Genomic DNA, 9,839 nt, shown 5'->3' with positions numbered 1-9,839 from the left:
TAAAACCAAAAAAAAAAAAAAGACCATACCCTTTTATGTAATGATGTTTACTTTGAATTTATATTAGTTCACACAAACACTCCATCCATGCTTTTGTTCCGGCCCTCCGGTCCAGTTTAAGAACCCATTGTGGCCCTCGAGTCAAAAAGTTTGCCCACCCCTGGTCTAGACTCTGGACCTGTAAACAAGACAAGGCCCCTGCCCTCATGGAACTTCCATCTACTGGGGGAGACACCCAATTATCAAATAAACAAGTCAATGTATAATTAAGTAGTAAAGGGGAAACTGGGTAACTTAAGAGAACCAGGGAGTGGCGAGTTGCGATGTTATCTGAGGTATTCAGGGAAGGCCTACTGTATGCTGACAACTGGGAAGAGACCCGAAGGAAGCAAGGCAGGCAGGGAGCCATCTGGACATGTGGGGAAAAGCTCCTTGTGCAAGAGGAACAACATGTGCAAAGGCCCTGGGGAGAGAACGGGGTGATAAAAAAGAAGGTGAGGCAGTCAGAGTGGCTGCAGTTAAGAAGGGCAGAGAGATGAGAGCTGGGAAGGGGATGTTGGATATGGCCATCAATAGGCCCACCCACCCTGTAGCCCAGTGACTGCCCCAGGTCCTCGGTGCCTTCCACCAGACCCAGTTCCCGGCTGGTCTCCCAGCCTGCCCCGCCCTGACACCTACCAAACATCTTCCCTGGTCCCCTTTCATCCTGGCACCATCCCCCATGCAGAGTTCCAATACTCCAGGTCATTCCCTCACAATTTCCCAAGAACACAACCAGTACATCTAGTTTTTAAATATTCTTTGAGTGTCCGGCCAGTGTGGCTCAATGGATGAGCATCGACCTATGAACCAGGAGGTCATTATTGGATTCAGATAAGGGCGCATGCCCAGTTGCAGGCTCATCTCCAGTAGGAGGCATGTAGGAGGCAGCCAATCAATGATTACCTCTCACCATTGATGTTTCTATCTCCCTCTCCTTTCTGAAATCAATAAAAACGTTTTTTTTTAATTCTTTGACTAAGACAGAAACCCATGTCTTAGGTTCTCTAAAATCTAAAATATAATGCATTAGGTCTGCATCATTCATGGCGAGCGGTGTGAGGAGTCCCATTGTGAGGGCGCAGGACATCATAGAATATGTTCCCTGAGTGAGTCTCAGGAGCTGTCCAGAGGCCCCCAGAGCCAGGTCACCAGTGGGGGCCAAACCCTGCAGCATTAGGTCAACCTAGGTCCTAGCACCAACCACCCCTGTCAACTTCAAAAGACCCTCTTGGGGGAGAGGGTCACTCAGCGGAGACTCCCTGGGCTCCGGAGCCCCTTGCAGTGCCATGGTCACACTCACACAGGCGCGCGCGCGCGCACACACACACACACACACACACACACACTCACTCACTCATGGCCCTCGGCGCGCGCCCGGGAACACGCGCGCACCCGGGCAGGCTGACTTCTGTATTTCCTCTTCCTCAAAGCTACTCCTGAGATCCCCGCCAACCCTCTGCTCCGATTTTAGGGCCCCCAGAGCGCGCTGCCCCCTTTTCTGAAGGCGCGCCCCATGCGCCCCCTCTCGGATGCTGGTTTCACCCATTCAATCTCCCCCCCTCCACACACACACCATCTTTCTGGGTCCCAGCGGGGACTTCGGCGAGTCCCGGGAGGCGGGTATTTAGTGTCCCCAGGGCTCCCAGCTGCCCTGACCACCCCCTCCCGCTCCTCGGGGGGCCCTCCATCCCTCAGCCCACCACCACCCCCTCTCAGGAGCGCGCTCGCTGGGGGATTCCCTCCCATCTGCCAGCTCCCGAGAAAAGCTGGGAGTCTGAGCCGCCAGTTCCTTCTCAGGCGCAGCCTCTCAGGTCTCTAAGCCCCCATCCCCATTACCAACCCGCTTCCCAATCCCCCAGCACCAGCGGCTCAATCCTCCCGCGGCCCCCTCCAGCCGGCCTTGGCCAAATGTCTCTACGGGTTCCCAGCCCCGGGCCCTGCGCTCAATGGGTGTGTGTGTGGCGGGGGGTCCCTCTGCTCCCACTCCCCCCGCCCCCCTAGTGCCCAGACTTCCCCAACTGCTGAGCGCCCGCACGCCTGCAGCCTTCACCCCGCAGCGCCCACGGCCACCCACCCCCCAAGCCTCGGTGCCCCCAGGGAGGAAACAAAAGTGTCTCCGTGGCGACCAGAGTCCCCGGGAGCTGGACGACGCCTCCCTGTCCCAGCCCCAGCTCTCTCCCTGGCCGCGCTGAGGTCAGCGAGTCGGGGCGCGGCGCCAGCCCTGGAAACTTTACGAACCTGCCCGGGGTCGCAGGACAGCAGCTGCGGAGGTGAAGGTTCCCTGCAAACAGAGGTCTGGTGACGCGCGACCATGGGAGGGTGGCCAGAGGCTCGGTGGCCCTGCTCAGGCTGCGCGGTGTGGGTGGGCCGCCTCTATCCCGTGCCCATCCTCGCCCGCCCGCCCGCGCTCGCCGGAGAGCACACGCACTTACACTCCGGGTCGGCGGCTGCTGCGCCGGCGGCCGCTGCTTCACTTCCTCTTCCTTCCTCCTGCTGGCCAGGGACACAGTGTGCATCTGCGAGGCGGCCACACCAGCCCCGAACTCTCCTCCGCGCTGACGCTGCCAGCGGCCGGCCGCCCCGGCACCTGCGCCTGGGTGCGCGTGGCCGGTGCTTTCGCCCCTGCCTGCGGGCGCCTGCCCCCTGCACTTCACCGGGCTGGCTGGGGGGAGGGGTGCACCCACACTTTTTGAAGTCCCCCTACTTAAAATTAAATGTCAAACACCGTGCAAGCCTCAGATCTGCTATAAATAACGTGTGTGCCGAGCATGACTTCTCGGATGAGCTCACAGGCGGCCTTTCGCAGGCACTCATTAACTCCCTCACCCTCCTAGCGCCACCTCCAGGAGGCCCGCAGCGCGTGGCACCTTTTACGTGCCTTCCTTTCTGGCAGCTGGTTTGGAATTTTGAGAGGAAACTAAGGTGGGTTGCTTTAAAGCTACCTTAAGAGGCTGGTGTGTTTGTGTTGACGCTTGGCCTCTGGCCGGGGGCAGTGAGGCAAAAATAACCGCAGAACAAGACGGTCTACTGTCTCCTTACCCTGACGCTGACCTACACGTCTATGGACTAAGAGCTTTATTTCTGGTTAATGAAGCCAGGGACTCCCTAGTTTTGCATAAGGTGGCATCAGCAAGATGTTCTGCCCCCAATCTGGTATTTCAGAGTGCATTTTTCATTCATGCAACCTACTTCAGTCATTGTCTAAGCAGAAATCAAACACATTAACTGCCAGCCTAGCTGCCAGGAGGGAAAGGACGCTTGTTGGAAGGTTGCAGGAGAAACATCTGTCCTCTTCAAATTCAGAAATATCTCCCTGGGCTCCACCAGAAAATGCAAAGGCAGGTGCAAGCACTCCCTTCAAACTGCCAGAAGGGGTAGCTGGGGATAGAGAGGCACTAGAGTCCACGTGGAAGGCACAGCTCCTCTTTAAGGTTCACACCCCTCCACCCACCCCCACCCGCACCCCGCAGGAGACTGAAACCAAACCCTGTGCTGGCTGTTCTTTAGCAGCAGGAGCTCCAAGCAGCTGCTGACCACCTGAGTATGCTAGTCCTGCCTGAGACGTTCATTTAGTGGGAAACAGACAGGAGACTAGTGTGAAAACCAGCACGTAAAAGGGTGCTAATAATTTTAGTGTTGGTTACATCATTTTAACAAATGCTAATAGTTTTTCCGCCTATATTTTTAATTGATTTCAGAAAGGAAGGGAGAGGGAGAAGGGGAGAGGGAGAGGGAGAGAGAGAGAGAGAGAGAGAGCGAGAGAGAGAGAAATATCAATGATGAGAGAGAATCATTGATCAACTGCCTCCTGCACGCCCCACACTAAGGATGGAGTCTGAAACCCGGGCATGTGCCCCGACCTGGAATCAAACTGTGACCTCCTGGTTCATAGGTCCACGCTCCACCACTGAGCCATGCCGGGTAGGCATCAAATGATAATAGTTTACAGTGAATTGGGTTAATATGTTGGGTTAAGATACACATTTATACAGTATATATAACATATATACATATATATGTGTATACATACATATAGAGAGAGAGAAACAAAGTAATTTCACTGGTTTCTTTTTATATTTTTATATATACTGGAAAAAGTAAGATTACACAGATGGCTTTCATTAGCAGCTCACATTATTTTTCTAATGAACAGCCCTGAGTGACCCCTTATTATGTATGTAACCTTGGGAGAATGTATTAGTAGCAGGAATACTTGGGTCCAGATCATTATAAGCCAATAACTAAAAGCAGGATGATTCCAGGAAAGTAATTTAACGTCTCTATTTTCTCATCTATAAAAGACTAATGTTAGAATCACAACAGTCAACAGGGCAACTATCAAGTGAGGTCATTTAACAAGCGGTTGGTCAAAGGCCCGTTCACTGATGCTGCGAGGCGCTCAGAGTGATAAGAATGCATTTGGTCCACAACTTTCTCGCTGACATACAGAGACCTTAACTTCAGTGTGGACATCGGCGCCCTCAGTAAACACTCGCTGTTAAAATTGTCCCAAGAGCAGATGGGGAACTCTGTCCCCGCCTTGCACAGCAGTGAGACGAGCCCACCCTGCCGTAACCTTTGCTCCCAGTTCTGCCCTCTGCAGCCAAATCCCTTTCTCCAAGAGATGACCCCTCAGAGGTTTGGAGACGGCGTCCCATCCCATCCAAGGCTCTCTTCTGAGGAGCAAACATTCTCACTCACTCTAATCTATCTTCGTGTGATATGGTTTCAAACCTCTCTCATCTTAGCCTTGTTCCCCTCAAAAGACACCTGCCTCTGGCCTTTCAAAAATTCTAGTTGTCATATAAATTAATAAACACAGTTAGCCTAAGCTCTTGTCAATTTTTGAAAGTAATTAATACAGCCTAAGCTTTTATCAGTTATCTTTCAAATCCATCTTACTGTTGGTCCCGGTGTAAGGGCAACACTTAAAATGCTTTGCTGTGTTCCTGTGAGGCCATATCCGTGCCTATGGGGTTGGTCTTCGGGACTAAAGGCCCTGGTCCATCTTCTCCAAGTCTCTGGATTTGATTCAAGCACCCAGTATCTCCCATATCTGCAGATTAGGAAAGGGCATGAGGGTCTTGGATGACCCCCACTATGGGGCTCCTCTGCCCTGTACATTAACTGTTCAATGCCAAGCCTTACTTTTCTGCTATATTCATCAAGACATCTTAGAGGTGTCGGATGCCTTAGAGAAATCCACCTTCACCCTGGGCTCCACTGGGGGTCTGCAGTGGGCACAGTCGGGTGGTGGTGTCATGTGTAAGGGCTCCCACTCTGGACTCGATGGTTGGGTATAAATCCCAGCATTGCCCTTTACCAGCTGTATTACCCTATGCAAGTGGCAACACCTGAGACGGAAACTACATCTTCATAGGAGGACTGAGTGAGGATTAAATGAGTTCATACATGCCAAGTTCTTAGGACGGGGCATGGCCTAGGAAAGCAGTTGATAAATGTTAGCTTAGCTATTGGGATCTACACCAGACTAATCGACTGGTCATGGTAACAGAGTCCCCAAAAGGGAAAGCAACAGCCCCTCCTTTTCCACGTAGGAATTTGTAGCCATAGGGGAGGAAGAGCTAGTATCACTGCTCTGGTTCTATTTCAGCTCCTGGACAGAGCTGGAGCCACTCAATCTCTAGGCCACACTGTGGTAGAGAGGGGGCCGTGGAGGGGAGGGCGTCAGAATCCCAGGGCTGCCCCTCACTGGCAGGTGCAGAAGCCCTCGAGCGGGGCTTAGCCTCATCCACAGCTCAGATGTGAGGGAAGGGGCCCGCCATCTCAGTCTCATTATGGGCAGGAGGAAAGGAAGCCGGGAGGGAGAGCGGGCTGGACAACAAAGCTCACTGAAGCCGCAAGTCTAAACTGATTTGCTAGACTACGCTTAGGAGGAGACAGCTCTGCATGGTTGCAGATGGACAGGTGTTTGGGGGAATTTCCCGGATCTTCATTCCTCGATCCCGTGTATCCCAAACATTTATCCTTCCTTACATGCATGGAATCCGAGATAGGAGGGTGAGTGGAACCCCAACCTGCAAAAACAGCCTGTTATTTTTTAATCAATGATGGCTTATGTTGATCAACTTTTTTCTAAGTGTTCACAAATATTTATTCCTAATTCATTTTAAAGCAACAATCACCACCACTAATTGGACTCCAGACGGGCCTGGCGCATTTACTAATGTATTCAGTCATTTGCTTCAGAATTCTGCCCCCGTCAGCCTCAATTTCCTTGATCTATTGCTTGAAGATTCTATTCTCTTTTCCTGTCTTAGAATCAGGCTCCTGTTGGCTTGACTCCAGACTTCAAACAGCTCTGGGGACAGAGAGAGTGGCTTCAGCTTCAGGAAGCTGCTGCACCAGAGATAACAAGGTCCGGGCCGCCGGCAGACAAGCAAGAGACAAGGAGGTTTACTGTGCAAGGGCACCCTTTCTGTCAATCACTCATTAACTCGAGGTGCACTTGCTGTCTTCAGTGTGAGCTGCGGTGAGAGGGAGGCTGCAATGGGGAGCTTGAGAATCACGGGCGCCCCCTCCTGGCTTCTGTCTTCTAGTTGGGAAGACAGACTTGAGGCTAGTAACACCAGGAAGGGGCAGAACCCTGTGGGGAGGGATGGAACATCACTATCAGCCTCCTGGGGGGCTTCTGACTGAGTTGAGACCTGAAGGGAGAGTATGTGTTAGCCAGGACAAAGAGAGGGAAAGACAGTGGGTTGCATAATAGGGGAGGGTTTGAGATAAAAAAGAGAGAGAAGAGAAAAAGCTTGGTTGCCCTGTGAAGATATCAACATTGACTCTCAGAGCAGTGGGAAGAGGCCCGCATCTGGCAGGCCCGAGAGTCACATCACAGAGCTGGATGCATGGAGGGTCACGGGAAGCACTCACACCCTTTTGCCTTCTGTTTTGCTTTGTCTTGTTTTCCAAGTGAAATATTTTAAGCAAGAGATTGTCATGGTCAGGTTTTTTTAAAGCTTCATCCTACTAAGTGATGAGTGAATTAAAAGCGAGACCAAAATGCACGAGAAGAACACACAGAGAGTTATGCAGGAGGCCCAAGCTGGAGATGATGGTCACGCGCTAATCAAGGAACCAGGAAACTGGAGAGACAGAGGCATTATGGAGGGAGAGGCCTGCAGAACCCACAGTTGTCCATCCCAGTTGGGGAGGCTCCCAAACAAGCCATCAGCCTTCACCTTGCTGCCTTGGCCCAACCAAACACTGAACTCGATTGGCATCCAGGTTAGCCTTGTGTCCACTCTTACTTAGCTTGATCATTTCTGTGACACCATGACTCTGGGTTCATCTCCAGCAGGTCCCCACTTCATAGTCATTGTATAGCTGTTCAGTGGTGGAGGGCATACACCCCATAATGGAAACTTTACTCTCTGCACAGTCCCCTTCTGGTCTAACCATCCCACCCCTCTTAAAAAAAAAAATCTCTCCAGGGACTGCCACGTCCCCTCTTCACACCCTATTTGGAATTTTTTTTGGGGGGGGGGCAGGGCTGGGTACAGTAAACTTTATTGATGGTGCACAACGAAGTAGGGCTCCCTACGCCCTCCCCTTCTTCAGGGGTCTGGGATGGAAACGGTGGCCGGGAGATTCTCAGTGTGTTGGGGGATCGATCTGGGCCAGGACTCCCCAGCAGCTGAGGGCCCTCTTCCTCTCGCTGGGGCTGGTGGTCCAGGGGCTCTTGCTCCTCGGAGGCCATGTGGACCATAAGGTGCACCACCCTGTTGCTGTAGCCGAATTCATTGTCAGACCAGGAAACGAGCTTGACAAAGTGGTCACTGAGGACAATGCCAGCCCCAGCATCAAAGGTGGATGAGTGGGTGTCACTGTTAAAGTCTCAGGAGCCAACCTGGTCCTCAGTACAGCCCAGGATGCCCTTGAGGGGGACCTCTGATGCCTGCTTCACTCCCTTCTTGATATCATCATATTTGGCAGCTTTCTCCAAGTGACAGGTCCACAACCGACACACTGGGGGTGGGGACACGGAAGGCCATGCCAGTGAGCTTCCCATTCAACTCAGGGATGGCCTTGGCAGCGTCAGTAGAAGCAGGGATGATATTCTGGGCAGCCCCTTGGCCATCATGCCACAGCTTCCCAGAGGGGCCATCCAGGGTCTTCTGGGTGGCAGTGATGGCATGGACTGTGGTCATGAGTCCCTCCACGATGCCTAAGTTGTCATGGATGACCTTGACCAGGGGGGCCAAGCAGTGGGTGGTGCAGGAGGCATTGCTGACAATCTCGAGGGAGTTGTCATACGTGTCATGGTGCACACCCATCACAAACATGGGGGCATCCACAGAAGGGGCGGAGATGATGACCCTCTTGGCTCCACCCTTCCAGTGAGCCCCAGCCTTCTCCATGGTACCGGTGGACTCAACAACATCCTCAGCACCAGCTTCATCCCATTTGATGTTGGCGGGATCTTGCTCCTGGAAGATGGAAATGGACTTCCCATTGAGGACAAGCTTCCCGTTCTCAGCTTTGACTGTGTCTTTGAACTTGCCGTGAGTGGAATCCTACTGGAACATGTACACCATGTAGTTGAAGTCAATGAAGAGGTCACTGATGGCAACAATATCCTCCACTTTGCAAGAGTTAAAAGCAGCCCTGGTGACCAGGCGCCCAATGCGGCCAAATCCGTTCACTCTGACCTTCACCATCGTGTCTCAGGGTTGTGGCTGCTGGCACAGCACAGGAGGAGAGGCTGTCTAATGAACAGGAGGAGCAGAGAGCTTCCTGTTTGGAATTTAGTTTGGCAGGACATTTATCAAGACTTTTCAGTGTTTACCACCCATGGCCCAAAGACCAATGGCCAAAGAAGTAATGTTGGTAAATAACTCAAGGAATCCCTACAATAGTACAGTAAACACTGACAGGAGAATTAGCCCATGAATCTCGTCAGAGTAAAACTTGCAGAGTATTTAAATATCCAGGCTGGGGGATCTATAGATACAGAAAGAAATCCCAGCTCCAATCCTTAATAGGCACATGAATAAATTTATTGTATTTTTCTCTGAGTCTCCCAAATGGAGATGATGGGATGATGATACATCTCTCAAACTATGCCTAGCACATAGTGAGTGCTCAATAAATGGAGCCAAAATGAATGTCAACCATTATGTACTTGTAGCGGTTATTAATCTTTAAACCATGATAGTCAGTTGGAACAATCAACATTCTTTACTTAATTTTTTAAAAAGAAATATGCCTATTTTTTAAGTATAAAATAGTAAATGAAAATGAAAAAATCTTCCAATTCCTATCTCTAGTCCCAGTTCCTAGAGGTTAACACACATCTTCATTTCTGTTTTTCATTCTTTTGGTGACTAGTGCTATGGTTTTAATTGTCAACACTAGTGTCTCTTGGTTCATCAGCTTCATACAGTATCCATGAAAGATTTCTAAAACTTTGGCTTACTTACTCCTGTTTACCAATTCTTCTATTGCTTCGCTGTTTATAACATCACTAGTTTTTATTGGTGGATACTGTTCCACATTGACTTTATCATATTATCATTCATATAACTTCACTTTTCCCTCATGCACTGCCTTGGCAGCGCCAGTAGAAGCAAGGATGATGTGCACTGCCCTCAGGGAGAAGCCCCTGGCTCTGTCTTCTAGCTCACTCATTCTGTCTTCAGCCTTGTCCATTCTTATCATTTACTTATTTATTATAATGATCAAAATTTAAATTCCAGATTCTCTAGTTGGCACTTTTTCACAATTACTTGTATTAGATGCTGTGAGCTCCACCCAGTTCCTTCCACCCTCAGGACCAA

General features: G+C 50.9%; 1 protein-coding gene and 1 pseudogene across 1 annotated transcript in view; both read right to left on the bottom strand.

The window, feature by feature from the left end:
* Positions 1 to 2,466, bottom strand: part of ELMO1 (engulfment and cell motility 1) — a 396,326-nt gene extending 393,860 nt beyond the window's left edge. Inside the window, exon 1 of the mRNA XM_015559688.1 lies at positions 2,281 to 2,466. The gene's annotated coding sequence lies outside the window, so the exon portion shown is untranslated. The remainder of the gene's footprint in view (positions 1 to 2,280) is intronic.
* Positions 2,467 to 7,519: 5,053 nt separating this feature from the next.
* Positions 7,520 to 8,941, bottom strand: LOC102752628 (annotated as a pseudogene).
* Between the last annotated feature and the right edge of the window lie 898 nt (positions 8,942 to 9,839).

Source organism: Myotis davidii, unplaced genomic scaffold (assembly GCF_000327345.1).
Source record: "Myotis davidii unplaced genomic scaffold, ASM32734v1 scaffold573, whole genome shotgun sequence".
Taxonomy (NCBI): Eukaryota; Metazoa; Chordata; class Mammalia; order Chiroptera; family Vespertilionidae; genus Myotis; species Myotis davidii.
This window is presented reverse-complemented; position numbering and strand designations above follow the sequence as displayed.